The sequence below is a fragment of the Geotrypetes seraphini genome, chromosome 3, assembly GCF_902459505.1.
Source record: "Geotrypetes seraphini chromosome 3, aGeoSer1.1, whole genome shotgun sequence".
In the NCBI taxonomy this organism is placed as follows: Eukaryota; Metazoa; Chordata; class Amphibia; order Gymnophiona; family Dermophiidae; genus Geotrypetes; species Geotrypetes seraphini.
Window position 1 is genome coordinate 87,587,585 of NC_047086.1, and position 24,959 is coordinate 87,612,543.

General features: G+C 43.1%; 1 protein-coding gene across 5 annotated transcripts in view; it reads right to left on the bottom strand.

Annotated features, from left to right (window-relative positions):
• Nucleotides 1-24,959, bottom strand: part of MBOAT2 (membrane bound O-acyltransferase domain containing 2) — a 216,274-nt gene that overhangs the window by 164,252 nt on the left and 27,063 nt on the right. For 2 of the 5 annotated variants that reach the window (XM_033936896.1, XM_033936899.1), the window contains one exon: nt 14,360-14,416. The exons of the other annotated variants lie outside the window; for them this stretch is intronic. The gene's annotated coding sequence lies outside the window, so the exon portion shown is untranslated. Of the gene's footprint in view, nt 1-14,359; nt 14,417-24,959 lie in introns of those variants that run through there. 5 annotated transcript variants of the gene reach the window in all.

Here is a 24,959-nt window from a genome sequence, read left to right on the forward strand (position 1 = left end):
TCACCAATGATTTCAGGCTATCTTAGAGACACACTTCTCACATCCAACTTTTTCAGAATCTGGTCCTTCTTATGGACTGGAACATCGACATCTAACTTCTTGATTGACATGGAAAGCTGAAACAACCTTCGGCAGAAAGGATGGAATACTGTGCAAAGAAACTCTGGAATCTGTGAACTTGCTACTGCTATTAATTATTTCTATAATGCTATCAGACGTACGCAGCACTGTGCAGAATCACAAAGTATAAGAAAACAGTCCCTGCTCGAAAGAGCTTACAATCTAAACAGGCAAGACAGACAAACGGATGTCATGGATACAGTTAAGGGGAACGGTTAATCAGAAGGCTGGGTTGGAGGGCAGAGAAATAGGGTTAAGGATTGAAAGCTATATCAAGAAAGTGGGTATTCAGTCTGCTTTTAAACAAGGGAAGGGAAAGGGCTTGACGGACAAACTCTGGAAAGGCTCTCTGCAAGAAATAGCCTCTAGCTCCAAGACTCCTCTTGCTGAGGTAAAAACCAGAAGAAAAACTGACTAACATTAGATGCATCAAGGGCGCTTCCTTCGGCGGCTCAAGTGGAGCCTAAGGCCTTGCAAAATCATGTTTGTTTGTTTATTTATCACCCGCCCTTAACCAGGGTGAGTTACATGTTAACATACAAAATAAAAACGTAACATTTATCATACAAAGCACATCAAGACCAACACTATAACAACTACATACATACATAAAAAATCAGATTGCATAAAGGTTCCATTAAAGAAAACAGGTGTTTTATTGGGGGCCTGAATCACAACACCCCCTTTAAGAATTTGATTATGTCCAGATGAGACACCAACGAAGTCTTACACTCTTGAGCCTTGAAAGAGGAAAGTCTCAGTACCTGGACTCTGAGGGACACCACTGTAAGACCCTTGTCAAGGCCAGCCTGGAGGAAAGCTAAAACCATCGAGGCAAACACCAGAGCTGAAAATTTCCCATGCTTTAGTGTAAGCAGAGACCGTCATAGGCTTTTTGGCTCTGAGCAGAGTAGCAATAATTGCCTCCGAGTATCTCTTGCACGCTAACGCCATGCGTTCAAGACCCATGGTGTAAGAGCAAAGCAATCAAGATCTTCTATGACCACTGGCCACTGAGAAAGGTCGGCTGTATTCGCAGTCTTGAGACTTGCGCCCCTCTGAAGACTCACTAGGTCTGCATGTGGCCAATCTGGAGCCATGACAATAACTATTCCCTAATGGCTTGCAATCCTGTGGAGTATCTGGCCTATCATGGGCCTTGGAGGAAACACATCCAAGAGCTCGCTCTTTGGCCAAGGCTGAACCAGTATGTCCAGCCCTGCTTTTCCAAGCTCGGATCTTCAACCAAAGAAATCAGTCTGCTTTCCTGTTTCTTGCGGTCACCATTAGATTGAATGTTGGGCAAACCCAGCAATGAATAATGGATTAGAAGGTTGCTGCAGACAGCATCCATTCTCCCAGTGTCTATCTGCTGAGGGAATCGGCTTGGACATGAACAGTAAGTGAGCCTCCAGACTCAGCTGCACACTCTCGCTGCCTCCCTGGCAATTGGCATATGCCACTGCAGTAGCACTGTCCCAAGAAAACTCAAACTGCTTGTCCCCCCAGATTCTTCTCCAGCCTCTGCATCGCCCACTGAATAGCTCAAAGTGCCGATCTATTGATCAACCATTTCCTTTGGGAGGCCATCCAACACCCCTAGAACCAGCATCCATTGTAGTGAGCCCTCCAGCCAAACAGGCTGGCATCCATTGTCACAATTACCCACAAAGCCATTCTGAGGGGCTTCCAGCAGAGACATCTTCAGGGAGTCAGACTGCATCTGCAGAAACCACCTCAATAGCAATGTATTCTGGAGAACACACATTTGAGCCTTCACCCCTATCGTGACTGCCATGGAGCCTAGCACTTCAAGGTAATGCTATGCGGACAGAGCAGGTTTGGCCAACAAGCTCGTTATCTGGGTGTAAAGCTACTGTCTGCGTGCTTGAAGCTAGATACAGCCTTCTGCAGTGTTGAAGACGACCCCCAGGTATTCCAGAGATTGGGAGAGAACCAGGTGGCTCTTTTGGAAATTCAGTATCCAACCCAGGCTCTGCAGGACACAGACCATGTGAACCACTGCTTGTATTCCTTCTAGGAATGAGGGAGCTCTGATCTGCCAGTCATCCAGGTATGGAATGAACCTGCAAGCCTGTCTTGTATAGATGGGCAGGTACCACCACCATCACCTTGGTAAACATGTGAGGAGGTGTTGCTAGTCCAAACAGAAGAGCAGAGAACTTGTAATGGTTTTCCAAGACATGAAACCTCAGGGACATACTATATTCCGGAAAGATAAGAATGGGCAGGTAGGCCTGTCAAATCTAGACAGGCCAGAAATTTACCCAGCACCATGAGTGCTATGACTGTCTCCATGCGAAAGTGCGGAACTTTCAGCGCTGCACTGACATAAGATCCAGAATGGGTCACCAAACGTCTGAGCCTTTCTTAGGCACAACAAAGTATATGGAGCAACTGCCCAAGTCCGGATATCAGGATGCCAGGGAAATGAAGACTAGGCTCTCATTCCGTTCATTATAGAGAAGGGAGCAGAAGAGACCTGCTGGGAGTCCCAAGTTTAACTCCCACACAGAGTCAGTGATAAGCTCTAAAAGAGCCGAGGATCTGAACAGCCAGCAGACCATGGGATCATCCTCTTGACTAAGGGCCACAACTATATCTTGTACACATGTACCTACCTGCAACCCCTGTCATCTCTCGACAGGGAGGGCTCGCACTGTGAAAATAAGTGTATACAAATAGACCCCTCATCCCCTGAGTCTCCCTCAGAAAAGCCCACCAAATCCTAGCCAGCGTCTGACACTGAGGCAGACATACCCTGGGAATCCCAGCCACCTCATGTGCCTCCTGGTACGCTGCAAGATGTCCCTTAGGGATTTTGGCCATCCAGATAAACTCTCCACATTAGACAGACAAATTCTGGGTAAATGCCATATTAGGCAATGTGGAGTCTCCTGTAGATAACTCCAGCTTGCATCTCTTGGGCTCCGTTCCCCCCCCCCCCCAAATGCATTTGGAATGACCGCCATGCATCAACAGACCGATGATCTGGAAGGGATTTACTCCCAAATGATGGACCCCCTGATCATTCCTCAGTCCTAGAGCAAAGGGAAGACTAAGCTAACTGCTCCCGCCTCCTTCACATGCTGTGCGGCATGTGGCACAATGGGGCTTTTCGAGCACCCATCCAACGCAAATCTAGTATGAATGGTAAAGGAGCCTAAGGAGCCTCCAGCAAGTTTTGAGGCAAAATGAGCTGATTTGAAGCTTCTGGAGATCTAAAGGAAAAAAAAAAAAAAGCAGGAAATCAAAAGTGGCCACCGCGGCAGCATTTTGGTGCCAACAAATGGCTCCAAAATATTTTAACTATAACAAAAAACAGAGCAATTTTGAGATTTTGGAGGTGAGGTAACCTAAGGGAAGGGACAGAAATTGGAAAAAATAGTTGTAAAGACCTTCCCCCCTCGATTTTCCTCATAGGCTGTAACAGTCTTAATCACTGTGACTTGTGCTGAAAATGTGCTGCAGCCTGCCTCAGCTGCAAAGGTAGCTAGATCTGGGAGAAGAAATTACTACCTCAAATGGATCGCTTCTCCAAAACTGAATCTTCAGGCTACCAGTCGGACCAGTGTCTGACTGAACCTCAAACCCCATGGATATAAAAAAGGGGGATGTGGTACGCAGGCAGCACCCTGCGGAACCCTGTTAAACCCCCTACAGATGCTCGACAGCCTGTGCTCAAGCCCCTGTGATGCAGTAGACGAGTAATGCGACAAGGGGGACAGACCCCAAGCTGCCAAAAAGTTTCTGCAGACTTACCAACAGGTACCAAAGAGGGATTAGCCTATTAGCTGCAGACCTGAGTTTGCTTCTCCTCCATGCAGGCAGAGCTGGACCCTCAATTAGGGGAACTCTGAGCACCAAAATCCATCAAAAACCGTGAAAGACTGAAAAGGCTGAAAAAAGTAAAGAAATAAACAGAGCAGATCAGAAAGACTCCTTCCAGTTCATGTGCAGAAGGATAAACTGAAGGGGGCAGCAAAGCCCTCTAGTGAAGGAGGAGGTATTCATAAGCTGGAGTGGATTCCTTCTACATGGCTCACAAGCATGGGGATATTACTCGTCCATCTAGAATGACAAACCTATCGTACTAGAAAATAAACATTTTTCAGCTACAGTGGCAAAATAATGCTGAGAATTTAGGAAGTTGGTTGGGCTGAGAACTTTTCAGCACCCCCTCATACACTAGAGCAATGTTTTTCAACCCCAGGGGTATGTGACACATCCACAGGGAGTACATGCTGCACTGCGCCACCAGTAACATTGAGTTGTAGCTGGGAAGACAGGCATCCGCAATTGCCCAGCCTCACCCCCACATACATCCTCAAATCTAAGTCGGCAGCGAACAGTATCCCTTACCTGGTACTCATGCCGGCCTCAGCTCTCCCTCCAATATCACTTCCTGGTCCTGCAATCAGCAAGTAACATCAGAAAGAGAGTCAAGGCTGGCACGAGCAGCAGGTAGGAGATGCTACTCGCTATCGGCCAAATGTTGAAAAGGTGGATGGGTGGGTGGACAGGAGAGAGGCAGAGGAAGGACAGGTGCTGCTAGACCTGGGTGGTGGGGGAGGGAGGTGAGGGGGGAGGTGCTGCTGGACTGGGGGAGTGGAAGAAGGTGAGAGGGAGAGGTGCTGCTAGACTGGGGGAGAGAAGTAGAGAGAGAGAGAGACTGGATCAGAGGAAGATGGAGGGAACACGGAACTCAAGGAAGTAGAGATGCAAACCACAAAGGGAGAGCAAGGAATAGAGAAAGAGGCACACAAGCCATAGGGTGGAGGGTAGGAACAGGGGCAAAAAATAATAGAAAGGTGATGCATAGAGAAAAGATGCTATTCATGGAGGGCATATAGGGACAGAAGGGCAATACTGATTACAAAGGTGCAAAGAGACAAGAACACAAAGGGTATATACTGGACAGGCTAGATAAGCTTGTCTTATGTACCCACTCCCTTCTGCCGCTGCCATAAAGCAACCCTCTCTGACACCCCCCGTCAGCAGCGGGAGGGATGTCCACTCCCTCCCACCACCACTGGCATGCCCTCGGTGAACCCTCCACTTCCCCCCAGCATGTTCGCAAAGGCTGGTTGGAGGGATGCCTACTCCCTCTGGCCAGCCTCTTCAAAATGGCAGGCCTTCCCTTCCATAGTGCATCCTAGAATGCGCTGGGGAAGGGCCTAAGGCTCTAATTGGCCCTGAAGGCCGGCCATTTTGAAGAGGCAGGCCTGCTGGCTGGAAGGAGCAGGCATCCCTCTGGATGGCCTTTATGAACAATGTGGGGTGGTGGGGGGTTTTCAGAGGCACGACGGCAGCAGGAGAAGGGAATGAGTATCCCTTCTACTGCCACGAGGTAGGGGTTGCTTGATGACGGCAGCAGTGGGAGTGGGCATCTCTCCTGCCACTGAGGGGGGGTGCGTGTCGTAGGGTTGCTCAACGGCGAGAGGGAGTGGGCATCTATCCTGCTAATCTTCAATTTCATATCTTTCTTTTTTTATTTGTGAGTGTATTCTGCACATGTGCTAATCGCTTTCACCAGTGATCGGCACATGCAAATTTAGCAACACTCCACGAACCTCATTTGCATGTGCATTTTTTTAAAAGAATGACTCGCCTTTTTGACATCGCTACAATAGTGGCCGTTGACAGTGACCCATCGGATTTTACTGCGAACATTTAAGAATCTTCCCCTAAATGTTGTATTAGTGTTTCAGGACCTAGTGTAATATTTACAATGCAATTTTTCACACTTAAGGTTGTTGATCTGAGTCCTGGGAGTTAGTGCTGCTATATGTGATATGGTAAGATTCCAACATTTTTTTTTTTTTGCACAAGTTTGTGCATAGTATCTTGCAATGGCAGGATTGTGTCTTGGTCTTACTGAGGTGATACCATACTGGGACAGACTGAAGGTCCATCAAGCCCAGTATCCCATTTCCAACAGTGGCCAACCCAGGTCATAAGTGCATGGCAAAATCCCAAGGAGTAAAACAGATTTTATTTAATGTGGTGTCTTATATACCATTAAATCTCCCATAGGATTTGAAGCGGTTTACAAAACAGTTAAATTTACTTAAGTAACAGCCAAAAATCTAATCAGGTTCTTTGAATTTCCCTCTCTGTCCAAACGGGCTCATAATCTAACTTTAGTACCTAAGAAAGAAATAATTACTTACATCACCTATATAAAGAGAAAGAAGAGGGAAAAGATAATACAATAAATTCAATACTATAGGTGCGTAAAAGGCACAATAGAAGAGAAAACATCAATATCAAAGAACCCTCCCCCCAAAAAAATAAAAATAGCAAAATTAAATAAGCCCAACAAAATTAATGCAAAAAGAAAATTAAAATAAGCCCCAGTCATTCTCACCACCCTCAGTCAGCTTCTATTTCCATGTCCCCTATCAAGCCAGGCCAGTTCCACAAAAGCGACTCCTCTGTTTCAATTTCCCTGCTCCTGAAAGGCTGGAAGCAAATGCTGCAGCTCCGCCAGCTCACTACAGGGCTAGGGTAGTTGTGCATTGGGATAATTTTTGGGAGTGGAGGCCGTTAGCAGGGTAGTTGCACTGGCTTGTTTTTGTGGGTGGGGAAATTTGTAGGGCAGTGGGGCAGCTATAGGCAGTTTTATAGAGTGATGCATTTGAAGGGGGTGACATGATGCTCTGCAATATGGTGTGGCAGTTGCAGGGTTAGTTTCTGGGGTGGGCAGTAGTTTATTCATTTATTAGCCACCTAAAATCTAGGCAGCTTACAATAAAAACATTCAAAATCATACAAACAAAACATTAAAATTAGATACATACAACAGAAACCATTAATGATACTGAAGCTCATCCTGAATACAAACCCACTACTATTCAGTGGTATGTCTGTACAACAAAGTGGGTTTTTAACAGCTTCTTAAACCCCAACATATTTTAACAGAAATGTAAAATCCCAGGCAAGCCATTCCACAAAACAGGACCAGTCAATGAAAAGAAAGATTTAGCTGTATCTACAAAACATATCATTCCCCTTCTTTCAACCTCCAACAACATTGAGTTCTCGGATCTCAAAGTATGCCTTGGCTTATATTTGCAAAGTCTCATTAAAATAACCAGGCAATTTATTATATAAACCCGGATGGATCAATTTCAAGATCTTATACTTTATACGAAATTGTACTGGGAGCCAAAAAGGCTTTTTTAGAAAAATATATATATGGGCAATACATGATCAAACCGTGATGCTCCCATCAACATATGAGCAGCAGAATTTTGTACAACCTGTAAAGCCCGTACTCAGGTCAACGAGGTGAAATTCCAATTTCTCCTCCTCCAATGAGCTATTCTCACCACACCTAAATTGACCCTTCCACTCTTTCTTCAGCTTCAGTACTTCAATATATGGCCTGTCAGCTTAGATATCCTATTAACCATTGCATTATTATCATGCACACGTATCTCTATGTTAATCAAATCGTTGATAAGACCAAATCATGTGATCTACTCTGGCTTAGAGTCCCTATGCTCTGGAAGCAGACTCTGACTCTCTGTGTTGGGCTGAAGGGCCTTGAGCATCTACGCATGCTCAAGGCCTGCTGGCTCCCGCCCTCTCTGGGATTCTCGAAGGGAGTCCAGAAAGCTGTGAGCATGTGCAGACACTCAAGGCACTTCAGCCCAGTACAGAGCGTCGGCATCGGCTTCCGGAGCATCGGGATTCTAAATACGATGTCGGTTGGGGCAGGGAGCAGCGGCTAGTGGAGGGTAGGAGTACCTAAGACGGTGGCCTCCTCTGTACTTTTCTTTTGCTGCGGTCCACCCTCCTCTGAAGCAACTTCCTGTTTTCACTTGGGTGGACCGCAGCAAAGGAATGGTGCAGGGGAGCTATGGGCAGCAAGAGGAAAGAGATGGTGGCACATGGTTGGTGGGAAGTGGAGAAGGAGGGAAGAGATGGTGGAACATGGATGGCAGGAAGGGGAACAGATGGGGCACATGGACGGAGGGAAGAGGAAGAGAGGGAAAAGATGGTGCACGTGGAAGAAGGGAAGGAGAAGAGTTAAAAAGATAGATTTTAGATGAAGGCAGAAAAATGGAAGAAAACTGAACATGAAAATCAGTGCCAAAGAAGGATGTAGTGCAAAAAGTGAAGGAGAGAAAAGAAACAGCAAATGCATAAGGAGGCCTTGGAAACAGAATTTAAGAGCACAGATGGAACAAGATGACCAGAAAAATAAAATTACCACATAACAAAGGTGGGAAAATTGTTTTTTATTTTCAATTTAGTGATTAAAATATGCCAACTCTGAAAATTTACATCTGTTATTTTTATATTTTGGACTGTTCAGGAAGAAATGCATCTCTTTCTATTTCTCTTGTGGTATACTATGTGCAGAGTCTAGCATATTATGGTTTCTTTGTGTACAATAATACTTTTAGTTTGTGGGTTTGTATTTGAAAAAGTTTTTTTTTTCTGTTTTCTGCATGTGTGACAGACGTCAGGTGTTCAGGTGGGGATGACAAATGACACTCACATAATCAAATTTCTAACATCAGTTTATATTCGAGTCAACCTTTTCCCCTCTTTTTTGGTTTTTTTTTTTTGGGGGGGGAGGGAGGTTACCTTGGTTTATATTCAAGTATATACAGTAGTTGCTTCTTTGTTTACAAAATAACCAAGGAGACTAAAATCCTTTGCAACTTCTAGTCTATCGCCTTCAAGCTCAAAAACTTCATCATTTTCCATGCTCATGATCTGCTTACCCTGGATCGGTAACATAGAATATTGCTCTACTCCTTGGGTTTTGACAAGATACTAGTGACCTGGATTGGCCACCATGAGAACAGGCTTCTGGGCTTGATGGACCATTGGTCTGACCAAGTAAGGCTATTCTTTTGTTCTTATGACCAGTTCTAATCCCATGCTATGACTTTCAGCTTTGACTTTTCTCCGTAGATAAAGCTACTGGTGATAAGCGTTGTATCATCTGTATAGCACAGGTTGTTTATATTTCGGCCCCCAACTTTGAAACCAATGTTCTCGTCTTCCAAATTTGCTTTTCTGAAGATGGCTTCATTGTCAAGGTTAAACAGTTAAGATGACAAGATGCATCCTTGCCTGACACCACATTTTATTGGAAACCAATCAGTGTTGCTATATTCTGTTCTCACTGTAGCTTATTGATTTTTGTAGAGGCTCTTTATCAGTTATGTGTTTGGGTATTCCCAGTTGCACTAGAGTTCTCCATAGTTTATTGTGATCCATAGAGTCAAAAGCTTTGCTGCAGTCAATGAAGCAAATGTATAAGGACCTTTGTATTCTTTGCTCTTCTTCAATATCCATTCATCATTGGTAATAATATCTCTCGTTCCTCAACCTTTTCTGAAACCAGCATGAACTTTGGATAGTTCTTGTTCAATGTATGATTGTAGCCTTTGTTGTATTATTTTCAGCAATATTTTGCTGGTATGTGGAATTGATGCAGTCGTTCCGTAGTTGTTACAATCCTTGATCTCCAATCAGTTGGGCATGTTTTCTCCTTCCAAATCTGTTGACACAGTCACGAGAGGGCCATAATAGCACCTTCTGAGCTTTTAATTAATTCAATTGGAATACCGTCGATACCAGGCGACTTGTTTTTCGATAAAACTTTAATTGCTGCTATGACTTTTAAAATATCTGGTTCTTCTTTGACATCAGTTTCCAGTTCAATTTCACTAATGTTATCCTCATTGCCTTTTTTGTACAGATTTTCTGTATATTCTTTTCATCTCTTTTTAATATTTTCTGGATCATTCAATATCATTCCATCATCTTTAAGCAACCCCAATTGAGGTTGGAATTTCTGTCACAATCTCTTAACCTCCTGATACACTAATCTGGTTTTACCATTTATATGTTCCGATTCAATTTGTTTGACAAATATCCTTTAGATCAGTGTTTCTCAACATGCGGTACACGTACCCTTGGGGATATGCGGACCGCCTGTTAGGGGTATGTGGTTTGGCTGCCGCCAGAGATCCCTCCCTGCCTCACACCAGGGATCCCCTGCCTGCCCTCGCTGAAGCCGATGACACTGGGGATCACTCCCTGCCTCCTTGTCTGCCCACCCGCTGCACCACCTATCACCCCCAAAGCCAACCCTGCCACCTCGCCGAAGCTGACATGCTGGTGGGCAGTTGTGAAAAATGCTGCACATGATCTGAGAGATGAGAGGGAGATATGTTTGATTTGGCAGTAGAGGGGGTGGAGAGATACCTGGATCTCTCAAGACAGATGGACAGTAAAAGAGAGAGGGAGATATATTGCCAATAGGGGGTGGAGGAAAGAGAAAGAGAGAGAAAGAAAAAAAGAGAGAAAAGAAAGAAAGAGAGAGAGAGAGAGAGAGAGAAAGAGAAAGAAAAAGAGAGTGATGTTGGTTGGGGAAGGGAATAGAGTTTGGAGGAGAGGAAGCGTGCAGGAGGCAGAAAGAAAAAAAAATATTGGATGCACAGTCAAAAGGAAATGCAATCAGAGACTCATGAAATCACCAGACAATAAAGGTAGGAAAAATAATTTTATTTTCAAAATTTAGTGATCAAAATGTGTCAGTTTTGTGAATTTATATCTTCTGTCTATATTTTGCTCTATATTTGTCTATTTTTCTATAGTTGTTACTGATTGCATATTTTAAAGTCATTTGCCTTGACCTCTTTGAAAAAAAAAAACAAACACACCCCGAATATAAATGTTAATTAACAGTTTCTGTGCATACAGTGTGCTTTGTGGGTTTTTTTATTTTGTGGTTACCATTATGTATTAATAAGATTATATTGTGTGTATATAAAAAATGGATGGAAGAAATTGTGTTACAATTAATACTGTTATTATGGGGGTGTGGTCAGGGGCGGAGCTTGGACGGGGTACTCGGTTGGTATTTGTTAGGCTTAGCTTGAAGAAGTCGAGAAACACTGCTTTAGATATTGTTGTCTTGCCAAACTTGATGTTGAAACATTCGGTTCATTTGTGATACTTTTTCTTTATCCCATCTATCACACCCCCCCCCCCACACACACACACACAATGATCTTCTTGCAAAGCTTTTACTTTGATTTTATGTCAAAAGCTTGTGGTCACTTCCACAATCAACTCCTGGTTTAGCCCTTGCAGTCAAAACTGAAAATTTTCATCTCTGCCTATGCAGATGTAGTCAATTTTATTTCGATACATGCCATTTGGAGAATTCTATGTGTACTGGCAACGTTTGTGGTGTTACATAGTAAGATAGTAGATGATGGCAGATAAAGACCCGAATGGTCCATCCAGTCTGCCCAACCTGATTCAATTTAAATTTTTTAAATTTTTTCTTCTTAGCTATTTCTGGGCAAGAATCCAAAGCTCTACCCGGTACTGTGCTTGGGTTCCAACTGCCAAAATCTCTGTCAAAACCAACTCCATCTCATCTACACCCTCCCAGCCATTGAAGCCCTCTCCAGCCCATCCTCCCCCAAACAGCCATATACAGACTGTGCAAGTCTGCCCAGTACTGGCCTTAGTTCAATATTTAATATTATTTTCTGATTCTAGATCCTCTGTGTTCATCCCACGCTTCTTTGAACTCCATCACCGTTTTCTTCTCCACCACCTATCTCGGGAGCGCATTCCAGGCATCCACCACTCTTTCCGTAAAGTAGAATTTCCTAACATTGCTCTTGAATCTACCACCCCTCAACCTCAAATTATGTCCTCTGGTTTTACCATTTTCCTTTCTCTGGAAAAGATTTTGTTCTACATTCCTTCAACTATTTGAATGTCTGAATCATATCCCCACTGTCCCTCCTTTCCTCTAGGGTATACATATTCAGGGCTTCCAGTCTCTCCTCATACGTCTTCTGGCGCAAGCCTCCCATCATTTTCGTCGCCCTCCTCTGGACCGCTTCAAGTCTTACGTCCTTCACCAGATATGGTCTCCAAAACTGAACTTTTATTCTCAATTAAATCACAGCTCTCTTTCAAATCTGACAACTATTTAAAAAAGTATTACAATAATTCAATAATTCAGTGTTCAAACCCACTGGAGAAAAATGATAGGACCTGCTGTAACTTCCATGTCCTGATTGTTCTCCTGCCACAATTGGTGGAATGGCAGGGGCATTAAAAATTGGTATCCCCAGCGGTGTTAAAATGCTGTGCAAATAGTGCAATTTGTGCAAATGGTGCAATAAAGTGTTGAAATACGTGCTAGTTCAATGCCTGGCCCCCCGACTCGAGTTTCGTACTCTTCATCAGGAGGGGACTCTGTTAAAAACAAAAACTTTAATAAAAATCCTTATTTAAAACCTATGTATTACCAGGTACCCGAATCATTGTAAATCTAACTTGATGTTCATACTTTTATGTACCAACCAATCTACATTGCTTAAACGTACCTGCATAGGTGTGCTGAACCGGGGACAACACTGAATCAAGAGTTAACTGAGGAGTGAATGCTACTCGCAACTTTATATCCCATATTGCCCCACTTGATTGACTAGACGGAAATGACATCAAACCTGAGGAACTAAGCAATTGCTTATACATTTAACCACTCGATCTCAGAGTTTAAACCATTGGGAAATAGGGTATTCCAATTGTAAAGGAAACGTTGTTCCTTTTGTAATAAAAGTTTATACCTCGTATTGTTTAATATGAATTAACACTGTGTATTTAAGTTCTTCAAGTGAGCGATTCTCCTGCAACCAATGATCAACCAAGGGGGCAGAGGCTCTTCCCCTGCGGATATTACTGAGGTGTTCTATAATATGTGTTAATCTTTCTACTGGTTTGACCAATATATACTCCAAAACTGAACACAATACTCCAAGTGGAAATGCATATTAATGATTGACAGCTGGTTCATTTTGCAAAACTGTACTAAGTTATCACCAGCTTCATTTCTTTCTCCTATGCCATTCTTTCCAACCACTACATCTTCAGGTATACTTCCTACTTTTGCACTGAAGTCCCCCATAATGATCAGTAGATCTTGTTTTAGCGTTTGATCTATTTTGAAGTTGTCTGTAGTATAATTCTACATCCTCATCTTCCACGTCTGTCGTTGGAGCATATACTTGGATCAAGGTGACACTGATTGGTTTTTCCCTTTAGACGAATTGACATGACGATCACTGATAACATTATACTTTAGTACCGGTTTTGAAAGCTTATTGTTGAGGATGAATGCCACACCATTTTTCCTATGTGTTTCATGACCAGAGTAGTAGATCCAACGCTTTGAAAATGGCCCTGTCCTGTCCATTTGAGTTCACTGATCTCTATCAAATCAATTTTGTTTTTTTTCCATTGATCTTTAACCATTTTCAATTTTCCTTGATTCATGCTTCGTATATTCCATTTCCTATGTTAAGAATATCTTTACAGCTTCTGATCTCCCTTTTCTGTCCAGCAACATCTGCATCAGGAGGACATCCTGGTGGCTTTGATCCATCAGCTTCCCAAACACTGGACATACTCCGAGTGACTATCGGCCCTTCCCTAATAGTACAGTGAGTGCCTTTCGACCTAGGCGACCATCTTCCAGCATTATATGACAATTCTTTATGTGTCATCATCATCAAGTTTTCTTGGTATACTACAGAAATAGATTTTTGGACCTTTCTTTTGCGCAGTATACATTCAATATTGTTTCCATTGTCGCATCAAACGCAATCCTCCACCTCCAACACCGCCTATCTGCTAAAGCCCAGATGGGCGATACAGTGTTAGTCTGGCATCTCCACTGAAACCTGTCCACTTTGGGGAGACCTTGTTGGTAGTGAAACTACTGACGGCATACTTCTCAGCTTCTCAGATGCACGCAAGCCCTAGTGGCACGACAAGTCCATGTACCATGACAAACTGTAAATAACCAAATACTCAAAACACATAAAAATTAAAATTATATTGCAAACATCACACAAAATTTATAGAATCCAAGCGATGACTCAGGTGCACAAAGTATACATAAAAAAGAAAAGCAAAGCAAACATGCTTTAATGTGCCAACTATGTACATGCAAATAACAAATCATAAAAAGTTTACAGCATAACAAAATCAGAACAAGTGTTGTGCAGGAATTTCAAACTAAAAAATAAAAACATTATCAAATAGTGTAGCAATCTGAGTAGTGTGCTCTTTAACAGCATACAATGAAGCTGTTGACAACAGCATGCTCCATGCAATATGCTATCTTTGAGAATCTTAAAAATTTGTATGTACCTACCAAAGGGGAGTATTAGAAATAAAGCTCCCAATTCAAAGATTAATACACAACTCGATTCTAAAAAAACCAAAAATAAAATCATCAAGACCAAAGTAATACTACTAAAATACTTAGAATCAGATAAAAGCTCCCATAATCAAAGGAACAATACCATATAAAAGTAAATAATTCTAAGATAGTTCAAGAATACTGTTAATCAGTTAAAGCAAACAATAAAATAATGAAATACATACAAATATAAGGATTGTCAATATTCATAAACATAAAAAATATAGGCATAGAGTTCAAAAAAGTATTCTAAATATGCATGTCCAGACAGCAAGTTTCATCCCAAAATTATATATTTCTCAACCCCTTTTCTAAACAGGACAAAATAGCAGAATTCTATACAACCAAAAACTATAGATGAATCTCTGCCCAATATATGTACTAAGAAACCTCTCCATATCATGACAAGAGAAGTAAAACAAATTGTAGATTACTAATTGGAAGCTCAGTTAGGCAGAGGCCGTTAAACACAGTTGCAGCAAACACACAGGGCTCCTTTTACTAAGGTGTGCTAGCGTTTTTAGCGCACGTTGCATTGCTGCATGCGCTAACCCCGCACTACGTGCCAAGAACTAATGCCAGCTCAATGCTGGCGTTAGCATCTAGCGCGTGTGGCAATGCAGCGCGCGCTTAGTGCGCGCTAAAACCACTAGCGCAGCTTAGTAAAAGGAGTCCACAGCGTTCAAGGAACAAATGGAATTTACAGAGTAAATTATGGAAGCCTTTTATAAGGCCAGACAGCAATGGAGGTGCACACTAAAAATTCTTAAAAAGCAAGTGCTTCTTAAATATAAATCTAGATAACACTTTAAAAATTCATTTAAAATTTTTTTAAAATCTAAAATTGTTCAATGTGTATCAGAATGCATATATGTGTTAGCAATGACATAACACTTCTCCACCAGATTGTTAAAAAAATAAAAAAAATCGGCACAAACTAAACATTTCAGACACATATATAAAAGTTATACAAAAAAAACATGAAAATAAATACAATCCATATTAAATAAGAATTCAATATAATATTGTATACAAAACTAAAAACAATAGAACATAAGCAAATAGGTAGGTACATATTACAGCCTGTTTTACAAAGCTGCGCGGCAACAGCCCTGAAACCCTTTAAATCTCTATGGGATTTGGGGCCGTTAGCGCGGCTTTGTAAAAGAGGCTGTTAGTCTCACTTGTTGTTCTTAATTAACTAATAATTTTATATGACCTTTGACCCTGGTACACTGGGCTTTTTAATTAATGTCCTTCACCTGACAAGTTTCACCACATTTGCAGTTTGCAAGGGAGAGGAGAGAAGATATGTTTGTTTGTTTGTTTGTTTGTTTTACACTGGCTGATTCTACATTCTTTAGTTTTATAACTGATATCTACCTTGGCATTACAAAAATTTGTCTTCACAGATTACAGTTAATTCAGAATACTGCTGCAAAGCTGATCTTTGGAAAACGTAAATTTGACCATGTGACCCCTTTGCTTCAGAGTCTTCATTGGCTCCCGGTTTATTTTAGAATTCAATTTAAATGCGCTTGTATTTCTTTTAAAATTCTACATGGTATCTTTAATCCTCTTATTCCTTTATTTTGGAATGTTTACTGATTCTCCTTTGCAAGAGGTATCCAACAATTTAAACTCTCCCTTCCTTCTAAAAAAGGGATTAAAGGAGTCAAGATCTTCAGTCAATCTTTGGTCTTTAAATTCTCTCAACTCTGGAATGATCTCCCCCCTTTTTTTTTTTAAGGAGTTCCAGTTCGTTTCAATTTTTCCGAAAATCTTTAAAAACTATTCTATTTGCCAAACATTTTGAAAATTAATTATTTTGAAATTTTGCTATTATCTTCTTTTTATCATTTGTAAATCATGCCCTGTTTATTTAATTGCTGTAAACCAAGTCGAGCCTTCTCAGAATGATGACTCGGTATATAAAGTTAAGCTTTAGTTTAGTTTAGATTCCTCAGATGTCTAATGACTGCTTCTTTAATATTTTACAGCTATTGCTAATAGGTGATACCTGCTAAATAACACATTTTGGGTATGTTTTAATAACTTTTATGTGATCTTATTCATTAGCGAAACCTGTTATTTTATGTTCTTGTTTTTGATTGGATCGTTTATTGTGAATGTACTAACATATTGTTTTATTTTGTCAGTTTTTACAGCCCCTGATATGGCCATGTTTCACCCTCATAAGTGCTGCATCAATCAGACTTAATTATTTATGCATTTAAGATTTTATATGGTGAATGAATTTTGCATTTGGAGTTTTGCATTGGAGTTTTGTAAAATACGAGCATTATACATGAATACATATAAGTACAACATCTACTAAAAAAAGATTGAAGAGGGAACAGTTACAGACTATAAACATGCAAGGATGTCTAGCTTTGTTTAAACCTGAGGTGTAGACAGTTTTAAACTCAAAAATTATTTTCTATTCAATCTGTATCAGTATTTTGTTAATATCTCCTCCTCTCCAAGTTGTTAAAAAGTCATTGCAAACCAAAAAAATCTGTAATCTTCAAATTCATGATTCTTTTCAATAGTGTATTCAACCAAAGGTTTTATCTATTTATCTATTAATGATACTGTAATGTTCAATTATTCTTTTATTAAAAGCATGTTTTGTCTTATCTATATACATGAGGTTGCAAAGGGCAAAAGCGCACATATACAATCTAATCTAATCCAGTATTTCTGAGACATGCTATGCCTAATTATGTTCAAGGCGACTTACAATATTAGGAATTATACAATGTATAAGCTACATTATATTATAGCAATTCAAAGAGAACCGAGATATTAACGAAGTAACGGGGAAGGGAGAACTGAGGTTCCATGACTGTACTGATATAACACTTAAGTATGGGATTTAGTGATACTAGGTATATTGCGTTAGTTGTCTCTAGTGTATATTGCTCTCAAAGAAGAGAGTTTTAATTTTACAGAACCTGTTGTAGAATGTTTCCATCCTAATGTCAGTCAGAAGATTGTTCCAGGTCTTGGTGCCAAGATAAGCCTCTTGCTGTAAACCGCCTCGAACTTATATGGCTTTGGCGGTATAAGAGAATAAAATTATTATTATTATTATTATAAGTGAAAAGAGTTGAATATGCAACTCTCTCTCTCTCTCAGTTTTGCAATTATCAGCATGTCTTACAACAAGTTCCTTATCTGTCATGGGATGCACCAAGGAAACAACAGAGATATTGACAGAACAAACAGAACTTTCACATGGGAAATGTCCATGCGGAACCATCTTTATAGATACTACAGTACAACAAAAAGTTGAAGGCACAAATGTGTCCTTTAGATTCTTGTTCCTTTTGTACACAATCAATTCCTTATTACTAAATGCTTCTACAGATCTAATAAAGATGCCAATGTTTAATGATGTCGTTAGACAGATGGTTAAATTCCAGAGTGAACACAATTTTATTCTTTTCACATTTATCTTGATTTTTTCTGAATTTCTCCTCTCTCTTCTCTATCTTTTTCAAAACAAGCATTTATACACTTATCTGGGAAACCTCTCACAAAATCTAGCTCAGGAATCGGTGGAGAAAAACTCCTGAGGAGTTGGCCTCAGTTGAGCTGTGGAATATGAGCTGTACGGTGCCTACCTTGGGGGGGGGGGGTATCACCTGGGCTCCGAAGTCCCCTTTTCCCCTCTCCCCCAGAAGGACTTGGATACTTCAGTTCCATAAGCTCACTTGGGCTTTGGCATGGAGTTATGGGGTCGCTGTTCTCTTCAGGGAGGCACCGGTATGGGGAGTATTTTTACTCCTTTCCCGCGTAGGGAAGCAGAAGCTACTTCAGCAGACACCCATGGGCTTGCAGCCAGGTTGGGCAGCGGCAGCCAGTAGGAGGCCCTAAGGGTGGTCGCTCGAGACCCTTCCTTCCCGCCGCAGATCGGGAGTCACTGTAGTTGCAGCTGATGTCTTTGCCACTGTCAGTATTTCTATTCTCCAAGTAGGGACGTCGCTTCCGGCAGTACTGCCTTTGCCACCGCTAACCAGCCGACCCTAGATGCCACCACACGGGTGGTGGGTTGGCCTTGGCTGGGGAGCCATTTCACTTGTGGCCTGGTGTACCGTGTTTGGTCTCAGCCAGATGGCAGTTAAGCTATGGCTAGGCTGATAGCTCTCACTATTGCTGACTTATTCTTTCCACTGCTTCTAGGTTCATTCATGTGGCGGAATGGACTGACGGTTGAATAAGCTACCTCAAGTGTCCGAGGCTGTTACTGTTTCTCCTTGGGATGCTGGGATAGGTACTTGTCACTTTGTGGCCCGGGTACAGAGTAGTGTCTGGTTACAAGTGGATGCCTTGCCTCTCCTCTGGCATTATTCTTGACTGGGGTCAACAGTGTGGCCTCCTGTGTCCTAGGGACTTGGTACCTGAGAGGGCTTCAGTCAGATGGGGAATCTTCATTTGCCTTGAGTCCAGGTTGGCTGCCCTAGAACCTTTCGAGGGAAGTAGGTCTGGTTTACGATGAGACTCATGGGGTTTGCCATCAGCCGAGGACCATTGCCAGACATGTTGGTTGCATTCTACAGGAGGTTATTTGAAGCCTGGTGATCGCATTAGCAGGCTGCTTTGCATTCATACCATTTGTGGAGGGACACTGTAGCTGGGGTTTTCCGCAGCATGGTGCTCTTAGGTAAGGATTTCTTCTGCCCTCTAGCCCATGTGAGGTTACCCTCTGTATGTTCATAGGATATGTACTCTCTGGGTGTCATATCTCCTTAGACATGTGCTGCAGGGCAGGTTTTCAGTTCACTTGTTTATTTCCCTCCCTAGGTTTGGACTGCTTTCGTACATCCCACTAGTCTCTGGATTCATCTGCTGTTGATGACAAGGAAGGTAAAATTATACCCTTACCTGATAATTTTCTTTCCTTAAGTCACAGCAGATGAATCCAGAGCCCTACCCTGGTGCATGGTTTGTCGCTCTCAGGAGCAGTTTGGGCTTGCCTTTAGACTGAAGTTGCAGTCTCAATTTTGATTTATCAATGATTCGGGTAGCACATATGACGGAAGAAGTTCCGTAGGTGTCCTATGTCTCATGTTTAATGCGGTTGATGTGATTTATGTGATTTACTTTTATATGATTTATTTCAACTGCTTTGAGAAGACCTATACTGATTAGCCAGGAGGATGTGCATCCAAGATATACCCAAGGTCAATTCAATGCTCTCTATCTCCCCCTGCTGGTTGATGGACATAATTCCACTAGTCTCTGGATTCATCTGCTGTGACTAAAGGAAAGAAAATTATCAGGTAAGGACATAATTATACCTTTTTTGTGACTGTTTGAAACTAATTTTTTCACTTTGGAGTCTTTTTTCACGTTTTGTTTTTTTCACCAGGGGATTACAAAGCCACAATTAGCATTGTTACCATCAGCCAGTTTTGATCAAGGAAGAGCTGAACATTTACAGCTATCTGAGATAAATGCTTCCTTATTTATTATTTTTCTCTGGTGGTTGATAATTTGCAAAAACATTTTTCCCCCTAGCTTTGGGTTGGTCAGGAGGGTTACCGGCACGATGATGTTTTAAATATACCACTGCTAAGTTGGCTGGTGTATATCATACTGAGCACTTTCATATATATTTTAATTTTTATTGGTTATAACATAGTGAGATTTTTCTATGGTTTTTTTATACTGATTGATTCAAAAATCTTTAAAATTATTAGAGCTTGATTTTCCCCTAATATTTAGTTATATTCCCTTTTAATACAGCCAGCAAAAGTGATCTTTACACATCCTTACTATGCCAATGACACTTTTGAAGTGGCCAGAAATAGGCTGATTTTCCTATTTCTGAAATTAATGGCCATACACTAATTGCACAAGTAGAGCACAGCCAGTAAAAATATTACAATGTGAACCCCCAACCACCACCCATTTGAGGAGGTGCTGAAATACTGCTCCGCTGCTGCAATCACCTCCAAAACTCTCAAAAATTGCCACCCTTTCAAACTCTTTTTAAGGTCTGGAAACAGAAAATAGTCAGATGGAGCAAGATCTAGTGAGTAGGGTGGATGGTCTATGCAATGAAACCCCAACTGCGTCAAAACATTCATTGTTTTGCCAGCCTTGTGAGAATGAGAGATTAGGTTCTTACCTCGATAATCTGGGTTTTGTATCCTATAGCTATTGATTCCCACTTCCCACAAAACTGCAGAAGGGAATCACAGTGGGAATGGCACGGGGAAAAAAATTCTATTCCCGTCTCCACCCCGTCCCCACCCCATCCCCGCAAACCGTCTGATCCCATCCAGACAAGCCTCAAATAGTTATGATTTTATATTGAACTTATTTTATTAAAAAGTATAAAAAGAAACAATATTCTGCACAATTGTCATTTTATACACACAAATATAGAGCAAGGATCAACAATACCCCCGTCTCTCTTCCCCTTCACAAATATCCCCTCCACTATCGAGAAAAATGTATAAGCCAAATTATTACAGAATGCTACATAGAAATATGCTAACAGATGATAGGAACAATGTTAGGGGAGTGCAACTGGTTCACGGAAGTTTCGCCCCCCACATTTCGCCCCCAGCAATTCGCCCCTCACATTTCGCCCCCCACATTTCGCCCCCCACATTTCGCCCCCAGGTATTTTTCGCCCCCACACATTTCGCCCCCCACATTTCGCCCCCCGGATGTTTCGCCCCCACACATTTCGCCCCCACACATTTCGCCCCCGCACATTTCGCCCCTGCCTTTGAGGGGAAAAAGAAATCCGTCTCGGAGCGCGCCTGACTCGGAGCGCGCCTGACTTTTCTTTTTCAGGCGCTGCTGATGTGGAGCGTACGCCGCGCGCCTCCGACGAGCCGCAGGTCCGCCGAAAGGGAACATGAGCTTAGTTGCTGCCGTCTCACCTGTTTCACTGCCTGGGCCCCTCCACGATCCCCGGTGGGGTGGGGGCTTTCTTGTGTGCTTTGCCTGCCATGGACGGCGGTGCGGGAGGGAGTGGGTGTTGTCATGGACGGCGGTGCTGCCAGCCCACAGCCAGCACCGGCTCCTTTCAAGCAGCTGAAGCAATGGCCAAAAGGCCACTTGGACGGCGGTGCGGGAGGGAGTGGGTGTTGTCATGGACGGCGGTGCTGCCAGCCCACAGCCAGCACCGGCTCCTTTCAAGCAGCTGAAGCAATGGCCAAAAGGCCACTTGGCCACCGCTACCCCCAAAGCCAGAGAGGAGGAGAAGAAAACGCACCTCCTTCCTGCCCTTTTCACCTGGGCTGCGAAGTGAATGAAGTTAGGGTCAGAAAAGCCAAGACTTGGAAGAGGAGAGAGAGAAGCCTGAAACCCTCCCCGTCACTCCAGCTCACCTCGTGGAAAACGAAGTGAGCGGCGGTGCCCCCCCCCCCCCTCTCCCTCCTCCAACTCTGGCATTGGGACATGAGCTGTCAAGAGAAAGAGGCCCTCGGGGGTCAAATCACAGAACCCGGGCCAACTTTAGGCCCGGAGCGAAGGCTAAGAGTTGTTCCCACGGGAGGAAGGACAGACTTGGAAGAGGAGAGAGAGAAGCCTGAAACCCTCCCCGTCACTCCAGCTCACCTCGATCCCAATCCAACCGACAACTGCTTCGAACAGCTCATGAAGTCCACGTCGGACTTGGGCTAAAAGCTCCAATTAACCCCCCCCCCATGGCCCCGTCTCCCCCGACCCCTGCCAGGGCTGGCCGAAAGCAGCCTGTTTACGGCACTGCCTCTGCTCACAGGCTGCCACTACTGCTTCGGGTAAGTGAGATTGTCAGGATCGGCGGCCGCTGCTGCTTCAGAGTGCTGGAACCATAAGTGGGGAGGGGAGGAGAGAAAGTGACCCATACCAGAAAAGAGGGTGGGAAGGAACAGATGCTGGACCTACAATTGGGGGTGGGGTAGGGGAAAGATAAAGAGAGGAAAAGAATGACTCAGACCAGAAAGGGGAGGTGGGAAGGGATACAAAGTTAGAGTGAGAGAGAGAGAACGGAGGAACGCTCAGGGGCGAAATGTGCAGTACACATAATCCAACGCTCAGGGGCGAAATGTGCGGGGGCGAAATGTGGGGGGCGAACCTTCCGGATCCCAGTGCAACTAGGGCAACTACCCCTGGTCAGAAAGAGCCCTAAGCCAGCTGGAAGCTAGAGCAGCACAGCCTGGGCTATGCAGTCCCCAGATATGGCTAACACCAGCTCTAGGATACATATTTCAAATCTGATATATTCTAATAACAAAATAGAAAATACTTTTTTCTACCTTTTGTTGTCTGGTCATTTTATTATTCACATCACATTAGTCTCAGGTTCTGGTTTCTATTTCCACCTGTCTATTCTTAACTCAGTTGCCAGGGTCTCCTGACCATTTGACGTCTTCTTTCTCCATGCTCACCATTCATCTTCCATATCTGGGTATGTTTTTCTCCCAGGTTCAGCTAGCACCTCCCTTCTCTGTCTCCTATACTTCCCTTTATAGTATTTCTCCTGTGCCCATCTCCCTGCCTTCATCATCTCACCATTCTATGATCCTCTCCTTCTGTGTACAGTATCACTCCTCTATATCCCTATGCCCCACCTGTCCAGCATCTTCCTTCTGCATTCTTATTTTCCCCCATGTCTAGCAAACTTCTTTCCGGTCTATATACCCTCCCATGTCTAGCTCACCCCTCTGTGTCCAAATACCATCCCCATGCAGATGCATTCCCCTTTTTGTCCCTGTTCCTATGATCCCATCCATGCCCACCATCTTCCCTCTTTTTGTATATCTCCCCGTGTCCAGCTTCTCTCCTCGCTTAGTCCCTTACACTCTCTTTCCTCCCTTTACTATGTTCAATATTTCACTCACTCTTCCTTCATCCCCTTTGTTCAGCTTTTCTCCTTCCCTTTCCTTCTCTCTTCCTCCCTGCAGGTCAACAATTTCAGGAATTGACACCATTTGAAGCCTCTCAGATCTTGCTGCATCTTCGGTCTCGAAATCTCCATATTAAACATTTGCACATCACTTTTTCACTGTAAAGTATGATGGGCATTTGTCACTCCGTGTTTGCATCATACATTCATGGATTTCCTTTGGAGTTTACTTCTGCAGGAATAGGAACTTCATGACGGCTTAGAGTTCCACACCTTTCACTGACATGGTTCAATCAATGATCTAAAATAATGTCAAAACATAGCATTACAATTCTGCAAATTGGTACTTTGCAAAATAAAATAACACTTTTCAGCTCTAGTGGCAAAATAATGCTCAGAATTTAGGAAGTTGGTTGGTCTGAGAATTTTTCAGCACCCCCTCAAATTGTAGGAGGTAAGATCTCATTCGCTAACTCCATGCTAATCAGTTACTGCGTGGCAATGTCCCACGCACTGATTAGTGTTGTCACACCACTCTTCACCCCCAAATACACCCCCTTCACAGAAAATAAAATATATTTTTTAGTGCATGGTGTCTGTATACAAAATTGTAAATTTACCAATGGATGCCTCAGCACATCCCTGGTAATCCTTTTTAAGCACACATTAATGCTTACTGCCTCGTAGTAAAAGGGCCCTTACGCATAATAAGCTCAATTTTTATTATAAAGATCATTTGATTACATATGGCTTCTATGTATGCAGATTTTTTTTTCTTTTACCATTATTATGATGCCAGTATTTTATTTACTGAATACCGTATATACTCGAGTATAAGTCGATCCGAATACAAGTCGAGACCCCCATTCCCCCCCCCCCAAAAAGGAGGAAAAATGGTTGACACTAATATAAGTTGGGCGGCTTAATATTCAAGTGCCCTGCTAAGATCTGCATCCAGCACCCCCTCTCTCCCCATCAGACTCTGTACCCAGCCCCTCCCTGCCAAGCACTGCACCCAGCCCCCAGCCTGTTAAGCACTGCACCCTTCCCTCCATCCCCTGTCAGGCTCTGCACCCAGCTCCCTTCTCTCTATTCCCTGTCAAGCTCTGCACCCAGCTCCCTTCTCTCCCCATCCCATGTCAGGATCTGCACCCAGCCCCCTTCCTTCCCTCCTCTGTTTAGGCTCTGCAACCTGCCCCCCTCCCTGCCCTGTCTGTCCGTCCGTCTGTCGTACCTGCTCTGCCGAGCTAGTCAGGAAGCCGCTCAGAACTCGTGGCAGCCACAGCAGCGAATGACCAATTGGGTTAGCAGCGGGGCAGGAGAATGTAAAGCTCGCTCCTGCCTGTTGCACCTCTGGACTACACAAGATTGGCAGAACAGGGTACGATGGACGGAGAGGGTAGGGAGGGGGGCAGAGTGCAGAGCCTGGCAGCGGCCTGCAATAAGTCTGGGAGAGGGGCACTGGCCTGAATATAAACCGGTACCCCCATTTTTATGTCAGTTTTTTGGCCCAAAAATCCCGATTTATATTCGACTATATACGGTACCATTCCAGCACATGCACTGTTGTCTGCTGACACTCTTTTTGCTCAGACATGCACACTGTACTAGCTGGTCTGAGCACAGAAATTTGTGTACAAGCATTGTGTGCATTTGTCTTGATTAGTGCACAAATTCTGTGCACTTCAAATTTGCATA